Source organism: Malaclemys terrapin, chromosome 4 (assembly GCF_027887155.1).
Source record: "Malaclemys terrapin pileata isolate rMalTer1 chromosome 4, rMalTer1.hap1, whole genome shotgun sequence".
NCBI lineage: Eukaryota > Metazoa > Chordata > Testudines > Emydidae > Malaclemys > Malaclemys terrapin.
Genome location: NC_071508.1, coordinates 20166281 through 20176156, shown reverse-complemented (window position 1 = coordinate 20176156; position 9876 = coordinate 20166281). Strand labels below are relative to the sequence as shown.

Below are 9876 nucleotides of genomic sequence, written 5' to 3'. Positions count from 1 at the left end.
GGCCCTTAACCCTAAGGTAACCTTTAGGGAGCGACACTGTGTGCTTTCTCCAGGATACAGCTGGGTTTAAGGCCTGACCTAACTTTATCTCCAAGGAATCCACCTCCCACGTTGTGAAACCATTTTGGCCAGCCATTTGGTTGGAGGCAGAAGTGTAACATCCTCCAAGATCTGCACTGACCCTTCTGTCTTGGAGAGGCACCTCGCTGGTCCCAATAGATCTCTGTGCAGAGAAGGATGGGGCTGGGATTTATTGCTGCAGCAATAGCTCCCTTGCTGTCAAGCGGTAAATGCAGTGGTAATTAAATGGGAGACTAAGGTGATCGGCTAGGACTGACGGCAAAGGGAAATGGGATGGCTTCGTGGAATCCCTCTGGAGGAAACTCAGATGTGTACCTTGTATGACTGTGACTTCTAACTCAGGCTTATGCAATAGAGCACGCCGTTAGGAGCAGCTCAGGGCTGGGAAGTGAAGCCGAGTGGTGCTTACCTAAAGGCCCTGTCCTGATCTTTACTTATGCAGCAGTGAATCTAGAGTAGCTCCAATCCAGGAAGTGAGGTTAGTTTGAATTTACATTTGCCTAACCAAGATCAGAATAAGTGGAGTTTTAATAGTAATACTTAGCTTGCCCCAGGTCACTCAGCAGGCCCATGGCAGAGCCAGAAATAGACCCCAGGTTTCCTGAGTTCTAGCCCAGTGCTCTCTCAAACTGCCTTTTAGCCTGACATAAGGCCCACCACTGTGGTCCTTACTTGGGCATAACTCTCCTTGCCTTCAGCAAGCCTTTAGCAAAGTCTCTCACAAGAGGCTATTGAAGAAATCAAAGCACCACAGGTGAAAAGCAAAGCACCGTCATTGATTAGAAAATGGCTAAAGACAGCATTGGAATAACACTTGTCAGGACAAAACCTTATAGTCAGGTCCCCCTGAGTTCCACTCTAGGGCTGATGAAGTTTGGTATATCTGTTAACAGCCTGGATAAGGGGCGAGCAGTGAGATGGCAGAGTTTGGAGGGGACACACAGTTATGTAGATCAAAGCCAGAGGAGCCGGCAAGGAATGTCAGAAGTTCTAAATAAAGCCAGGTGAATGGACAAGCTGATGGCAGATGCATGGTAAAGCACATTGCAGTGAACAACTTGAGTTCATTGTCACAAGATGTCATTGAGGCTAAGAGCTCAAAAAAGGATTGGACATTTATATGGCCAATGAGAACAGTCCTCGCTATCTTAGATGGGTTAAAATTTATAAAGGATATATGGATTCATAACAGAAAGGCAGTGTTGCTTAGTGGCTTCAGCACCAGACTAGGATTTAGGAGACCTTTGTTCTATTTCTGTGGCTCACTTGCTGGAAGATTGTAGGCAAGTCACTTCCCTGTTCTGTGCTTCAGTTTCCTCATCTGTGAAATGGGAATATTGACACCGAGCTCCTTGAAAAGTGCTTTGAGAGCTACTGACAAAAAGTGCTAGGTAAGAGCTAGGGATTATTCCAAATCCTCCTGCATTGGGATATAAACCAACAAGAAAGATTTTCCTGTGAACAGATTCCTCCGTAATGATTCACTACAGGAGTTCATGCACCTTCCTATGAAGCAGATGCTGTTGGTCACTCTCAGATGGGATGCTGGACTAGATGGACCTTGGATCTGATCCATTCCTGATGGGAATCTTTCCTGAGTAAAGACAGTAGGATTTTACCTATGAACTTTACAATACGCTTATTGCTCTTATCGCTAGATCTCCCAGTGCTTTACAAAGTATCATTAATCCCATTTCACAGATAGAGAAACTGAGGCACTCAGGGGAAAGTCACTTGCACAAGGTCACCCAGCAGGCCTGAGACAGAACTGGGAATTGATTCCAAATCAAGTGAGCTAGCCACTATGCTATGCTCTCTTCCAGTGGAATTTAGACTTTGAAAAGAATGGTCATGGAATGCAATTCTCCAATTAACAATCCCATCTGCACTCTGCCCACCTGACAGTCTGAAGGCGCTTGTCATTAACAAAGTGGTGACAATCTTTGCTTTGCAAGTAAATGTGTGTCAACTAGTGTGACTGTCAAGGTTTGGCACTCTTGAGCTGTATGTCCTTAGTGATGTTAATTGGAAGTAAATTTACTAGTTACTCCCAATTATTTCACCATGAGTGAGATCAGAATCTGGCCCATCTACTTCACAAGAAGCTGTAAGATCACATAGCATTCCTACATTCTGTAAAATGTATTTTAAGAACTTTTTGTTTACAAACATTCACATGACACTTGAGAGCAAATCTGGGACATGAACAAACGCTGTGTGATATACAACCCTCTGTAAACCTCATTTTTTCCATGTGTTGACATAACTAGATTATCAAACTGTGGAGCACGTAAAGCATCTTATTGAGAAGATCCATGCTCCAGTGGTAGGTGCCACCCTGGAACATGGGAGACCCTTTGCTACCATAGACTTCTTGCATGACCTAATGTCATGAAACACTCAGTCTCTTTGGCCAGGTCCTCAAAAGTACATAGGTGCCTAACTCCCATTGAAATCATCAAAATACCTGTGTGTCCTTGGAATGTGTCAGGGTTCAATCCAGACCAGTGAGGAGTTGTCACCCCTGTAACTCAGGGCGCCTTACATGTTATTGTGCTGTGGCTCACAGTCTGATACCCAGAGCCAGCGTACAAGTCACACGCTGGCTTGCACCACCCAATTATTTTTTGCAAACTGACCCCAACACCTGCCTCTCCCAAATTTCCCCCAAACTGTCTCCCTGCAGAATTCAGCTGTCTCACAGAACGCTCACAGAAGTTAAGTCCATTGCTCTTTTAAAGAGACAATACACTGCAGTTTATTAATTGAACTGGGGTTTGACACATTCTTATTTCAATCACAGCACTGGATTGGTTTATAGTGTAAAAGTAAAACAAGTTTCTTAAACAAAAAGTTAAGTGATACCAAGTGTAAGGATACAAATGGTTACAAAGAAAAGTAAAAATAGGTATCTAAGACTAAAACGTAACATCAGCAAGTTACAATCTTTGCCTATGCAGGTTTCTCATCTATATTCAATTCCCAGAGGGTTCAGCCCCATTGGTTGAAGAACCCAACATTCTGTGATTTTAAGAGCTCTGGCCCCTTGAATCCCCCACGTGATGGACCTCCATGGGGTTCTCTTCCCTGTCTTTTTATACTCCAGTCAACCTTTGTAATGTATTCTTTGAAAAAGCCCAGACCAAGCTTCTCTCTCCTGCTGGGGTGTAGATGCCCTGCTGTCATCCGAAAGCTTATTGGCCCTGCTTCAAGAGATAGGAAGGCTCATAGGGGTGAAGTCTCCATCCCCCTGTATGCAAATTGGGCTTCCACTGTTTTGATTCCTCGCAGCTTAGTTGACATTGGAGACAGGAAAATAGCTGCCTTTACTCCTGTCTGGGAGAAAACCTATTGCTCTCGGTGTTTGGTCACAGACTTTAAAGCATAATATCAGTGAGTAGCCATAACTCATAGTGTTAATGCAGACATTTCACAGTGATATTTAATTCCCAGTATGTCACATAAAAGCCCTTACAGAATACATTTGCGTAATACAGTAACATTGTATAGAATGAGTTGATTCAACTGCTTATCAGTTGAGGTCCAGATCCCTCTGTTTACATACCTAAGAGGCTGTCTCCCCCACTAGTTTGATGGCTTTGTTTAGCTTGTTTATAGATGTACCTTCATTGTCACTTCATCGATGACCAGGCTGGTACAGACAGGCAAATACACATTTCTTTGTCCAGGACAGACTGGGCTTATGCATTGCTTGCCAAGCACATTTTAAGAACATAATTCTAGCAAGTATTTATAACTCTGTGCACACCCCCTCCATACACCACGCAAGAATATTAATGATCAGTGAGTTATTAGTTTTCCAGTGCTATATTACTGGACCTTTTGGGGATATACTATGACAACAGTGTGTTAGGTGTGGTGAGTATATCAAGCCCCACAAGAATTGCTGACACAGAGTAGTGAACCACCAATGGATCTCTGTGTCACAGTCTCATACAAGAACAAATTTACAACAGCTGAGGATCTGGCCCAATATTTTCCAGTAACATTCCTGCTTCTCTATGTGTACGTCCCAGATTTCCTCTTTCCAAGGCATTTGTGCAGAAATAGAATCTTCAGACTCAGTTCAGATGTGCACCTGATGATGTCACAAGCTTGGTCAGTAGCATGACAATTGGTTGCTGTGGAACTGGATGTAATTTAACCAACAAAGGATTCTTAGGACTCCAAGATGGGGAAAATAATGAGCAGATGCACTGTTGAGAAACAAAGATCCTGTTTTCAGGCAAATCCTTCATGTCGTGCTTGGAATGAAAAGTAATGCAAATGCTGGAGGCAAACTGCAAAAGAAAACAGACATTGTTTTGTAAGAGCGGAAGAGCTTAGTTCGTCTACATGAGTGAGCTTGTGAAATATGCACCATGGCCCTTCTAGAGGCTTGTCCACATGGGATAATAGCCTACTATTGCAGCAGGCTAACGGCACTACTTCTTTAGCGCAAAAAAGCAGAAGTACATGCTTTCATGCTGAAGGTGCTGAATTCCAACCCTGTTCTGGTGGGGCACATTACACCAACACACTCTGTTTTATTCCAAATTTCAATCCACACCTCCGCCACCTAGATATTGATTGATAACATCCACAAGAACATGAGGCAAAAGCATGACAGCACCAGAATGTTTCCATTGGCTGAACATATCCTAAGGGCCGGACATTTGCACCTAGCAACTTCAGAAAGCTGCATATGCAGGCCACTTGGGCAATAAGAGGAGGATGGGAAACAGACATGAAGTTTAATCCTTGGAGGGCTGAGTCTGAGCCATCTCAGTTCCAGCCTATTAGCGTCTCACTTCCTATCATTTGGCATGAGTCCTGGCTGTCTTCCTGCTCCACCCCTAAACAAAAGGAGAGTCTTCCTTTCTCTTCCCAGATGAAGGCCTTGGATTCTCCTAGTGTGGGATCTTCCAAACATAACTCCTATGCCCCCAGGTGGGTCATCAGAAACAGGGATTGAACCTGGGAACTCTGGATCTCAATGCATGAGCCGCTACTGCCTGAACTGAAAGAGCCAGCTCTTAGACGATGTCTGCACTCATGGCAGCATGCACAGTACAGGTACGACACATATAGCTACATGCCACAGTGAAGGCTGGCCGTGTCCACACTTGTCACTGTGCAGTGCAGCTACGTGCTGCAGTGAAAGGCTCTGGCAGCTCCCCACTTCCAGAGCCTTTCACTACAGCAAGGAAAGGCTCTGGCAGGTGGAAGGCAGTGGTGAGCACTTCTTGGGCATGTAGACAGCTCTTCTAGGATATATACTCTGGGGGTAGGACACTTTACTCACCTAAGCCAGGACTTACCGTCTACACTGCTGTTTATACCCATGCTAGCTGGGCATGCAGTGTCTGTACGCTAATGCCACAGTAAGTGTAGCTGTTCCTTTAGCCATGGCAGGTACATCAACCTCCATGAAGCTTAGCCACCACTAGAGGGGGACAGAGTGCCATACCTAGTAGGTATAGCGTACATAAACTAAGCAAGATTGGGTCTGCTCGATATTTGCATGGGAGATGGCCAAGGAAAATCTAATGTGCTGCAACGGTGTGTGTTTAAAGCCCTAGCAACATCTTTTCTATATTCCTGACCAGAACTGTGGAACAACCAAAGGACCAGCCCCCTGAAAATCCATCCCAGGTTTTATAATGAGCGCAGTGCAGGATGGGGGAGGACCTTGGGAATTTAATCATTGCCAGATGCACGGCCAAGCGGTCGGACAGGATCAATGAACCTCAGTTATTCACCTCTCAATCCATATTTTTACACTGCATTCATCATTCTAGCTGTGGTCTAATGATACCTCAGCAGCAAGCACTGTGGCTTGGATTGGAGCATCTCCCAGTAATCTGAAACACAACCATGTTGTCTCTCTGAATTAATAACGAACTAATGTCCCAGCACAGGGCTAGGGTTTGCGGTGCTACCAGAGGCCTTCAGATGAGATGTTAATGGTAGTCCTGACTGTGTGGGGCCATTAGAGAGAACATGGTGCTTTACAAGTCGGTGTGATTCATGTCCCAGTTTGATATTCCAATTGGGGCAATTGCATTCTGCCACCACACAGCCTCACGCCAATAACCGTGCTTCACTTCCTGTCCTAAAGAGTTGCAAGTGCTGCTGGATACCTTTCAAACAGCTGGTGCCCCTTGCCCAGCTGAGGCCAGATTTTCAGGAGCTCAGCAATCCACAATTAGAGCCAGGTTTTCTAAACAACATTCCGCCCCCAGCATGCTGAGTTCCGAGCCCTTCTGAGAAGTCTGCCCAAACTGCTGTACCTTAATGGTAAGTGAAGGGATCCTTATCTAGTGTCATTTACAAAATGCTTTTGGATCTGGTGGGCTGAAAGGTGCTGTATAATATGTAACATTAATCTGCTATTATCCACAATCCAGTTTTTAAAAGCCATCCATGGTCCTGTAAATAAAAAAGTCTCTGTATTTCCTTTTTTAATAGCCTCTGAACCATGCATGTGTAAGCGGGGGAATGGTCCCGCTACTGTGGGGAACTTTCCTGGCTTCTGCACTACCCCGGTGAAGTGGGCTAGCGAAAGGATCTGAGTCCTCGCTCCCACTCCCTTTACCCAGATGCCTCCCTGCCCTTGAGGGCTCCCCTTCCACTCTCCTGTCTGGCAGAGTCCTCGTAACCCCAACAAGGCTGGGCCCAGGATTCCTGGGGGGCTCAACCTCCAACCCTGCTGTGGTCACCTAGGACAAGGGCTAGGGTGTCCCCACTCCGGGGTACCCTCTCTGCACTGGGCACCTCCCTGACCCACTGATTATTCCATACAATTTAAAGCAAATACAAGTTGTTTAATTAACAATCTAAAGAAAAGAATAAGGAAAAATGGGAGAGGTTAAAGGAAAACACATCACCCCGCTCTGTGGCAGGGAACATCACAAACAGTGTCTCTGGACATAAGGGCAGTTCCCAGTCTGTTCCTTGTAGGTCCCAGATTTCCTTCTCAGACCCTGGCTGTGCTGCAGGGATGCTGCGGGTTGGACACTTGCAATGGTGGTGGCCACACAACCCCAACACTTTGAGTGGTGGGACCCTTCTTCCCAGCATCAGCTGCCCGTCGGGTTACGGTCCCCCTCCCGGTCTGGCCTGCGAGGGCCCTTGGCTAGGGGTGTCTTTCTGTGCTGGGCCCTTTGCCCAGGTCCCCCCTCGGCTGGCCCCACTTGCTCACCACACCTGGCTCTGTGGCTGCAGCTCTGCTCCCAGCACAGGATCTGCTCTCCCTGGGCTGCGTCTCTGGCTCTGTGGCTGCGCCTCTGGCCCCTCTGGATCTGGCCCGGCTCTGCTCCCTAGCTCAGCTTGGGCCCCTGCTTTCTCCTTAGCTAGGCCCCACTCAGTCTGACCCAGGCAATTCCAGCTCACCCGGAGGATGAGACCCACCCTGGCCTCCTGTCATGCTGATTAGCTGCCCGCCCTGTCAATCAGGCTGACCTGGAGCATTGGCCTCTTGCCATTGTTCCTGGGGACTGTCAGTCTCAGGGTCCTGATTTCCCATCGACCCCTCCCCTTTTAGTGCTGGGAGCAGCCAACCAAAACACCCCCACTGAATGTTAGTAAGGGGCAACAGTCCCCTTACACATGGGAAGCTACTGGCTCTTCTGTTAGCTTGGGACTGTCTCCTATGGTTTAAAACAGTAATATTCAGACCTCAGTGGTTCAGGAGCCAAATTAGGGATCAACATTACCCCAAAGAGCCACAGTAGTGTGAATTCACTGTTTCATTTACTCTATTATTCTCCCAGCAAATTGACTGACCAAGTTACTATTTTATCAACTACAGTTGATTAATAACACAGTAAAAGCATCCTGATTGGTTAATCATTAAATCACACAGTGTTTTAATATCATGTGCTGCAAAGAGCAGCAGGAGATGCATTAAAAAGCCATAAAAAGCAACAGAGGATCCTGTGGCACCTTTGAGACTAACAGAAGTATTGGGAGCATAAGCTTTCATGGGTAAGAACCTCACTTCTTCAGATGCAAGTAATGGAAATCTCCAGAGGCAAGTATATCTCAGTGTGGAGATAACAAGGTTAGTTCAATCAGGGAGGGTGAGGTACTCTGCTAGCAGCTGAGGTGTGAACACCAAGGGAGGAGAAACTGCTTCTGTAGTTGGCTAACCATTCACAGTCTTTGTTTAATCCTGATCCGATGGTGTCAAATTTGCAAATGAACTAGAGCTCAGCAGTTTCTCTTTGGAGTCTGGTCCTGAAGTTTTTTTGCTGTAAGATGGCTACCTTTACATCTGCTATTGTGTGGCCAGGGAGGTTGAAGTGTTCTCCTACAGGTTTTTGTATATTGCCATTCCTGATATCTGACTTGTGTCCATTTATCCTCTGGCGTAGTGACTGTCCAGTTTGGCCAATGTACATAGCAGAGGGGCATTGCTGGCACATGATGGCATATATAATATTGGTGGATGTGCAGGTGAATGAGCCGGTGATGTTGTAGCTGATCTGGTTAGGTCCTGTGATGGTGTTGCTGGTGTAGATATGTGGGCAGAGTTGGCATCGAGGTTTGTTGCATGGGTTGGTTCACCTCAACTGCTAGCAGAGCACCTCACCCACCCTCCCTGATTGAACTAACCTCGTTATCCCCATACTGATTTATACCTGCCTCTAGAGATTTCCATTACTTGCATCTGAAGAAGTGAGGTTCTTACCCACGAAAGCTTATGCTCCCAATACTTCTGTTAGTCTCAAAGGTGCCACAGGACCCTCTGTTGCTTTTTACAGATTCAGACTAACACAGCTACCCCTCTGATACTTGACTACTCTTAAATATCTCCAGAGATGGAGATTCCACAACCTCCCTAGGCAATTTATTCCAGTGTTTAACCACCCTGACAGTTAGGAACTCTTTCCTAATGTCCAACCTAAACCTCCCTTACTGCAGTTTAAGTCCATTGCTTCTTGTTCTATCCTTAGAGGCTAAGGTGAACAAGTTTTTTCCCTCCTCCTTATGACACCCTTTTAGATACCTGAAAACTGCTATCATGTCCCCTCTCAGTCTTCTCTTTTTCAGACTAAACAAACACAATTCTTTCAGCCTTCCTTCATAGGTCATGTTCTCAAGACCTTTAATCATTCATGTTGCTCTTCTCTGGACCCTCTCTAATTATGAACAGGCTCCAGGTGGGAAAAAGAGCCCCTGAGTACATTGACTAAGCCTCCCCCCCTTAATTAGATGTGATGAGGCCTTTAAAAGTAGTCCATCTGCCATTCTGCCTGAAAAGGTGGGGGCTACTTCCTGTGGGAGCCAGGTGGGGGGGCTTTGTCTCACTAGCCAGCAGCCTGTGCTTCCCTCTATCAAGAAAAAGCAACAAGTAAGTGCTCTGACTCAAGGCCAGCCTGGTTGCACAGCATGGACTCCCTACCCTAGAGAGACGAACAGGTGAGACCCACTGAGCTAATGTGCACAGCTGTGAGTGCTTTGGTCCCTCAGCCTGCTCCCTTTGCGGGGCTCAGACCATTGCAGGGTTTTGGTGTATGTGTGCCCTTGCTAAATGGCTGATGCACATATGTGTGGGGGAAGCATCTACCTGGGGCAGATGTCTGAGCAGCATTTGTGCTTCAGTCTTGTGGTGCTTTGAAAACTGACCCCTTCCCTGCTTATTTAACTGTGCGTAGGGCTGGGCTCTGATTTATCTTGATGTTTGTCTAACCAGAGCCTGAGCAATAAACAGCATAGGATTCCCCTCAAGGTGATCTCAGAAGGGCCAGATGCAAATGCACCAGCTCCTTTCATGGAGGAAGATTGGCG

The 9876-nt window shown here is 46.4% G+C and overlaps 1 long non-coding RNA gene across 1 annotated transcript; it reads right to left on the bottom strand.

Moving 5' to 3' along the window:
- Positions 1-3497: 3497 nt before the first annotated feature.
- On the bottom strand, positions 3498-7480 carry LOC128836986 (uncharacterized). The gene is made up of 2 exons (XR_008444869.1): positions 7291-7480; positions 3498-4382 (listed from the first exon to the last, which is right to left on the bottom strand). It is a non-coding gene; the product is annotated as an uncharacterized LOC128836986 (long non-coding RNA).
- Between the last annotated feature and the right edge of the window lie 2396 nt (positions 7481-9876).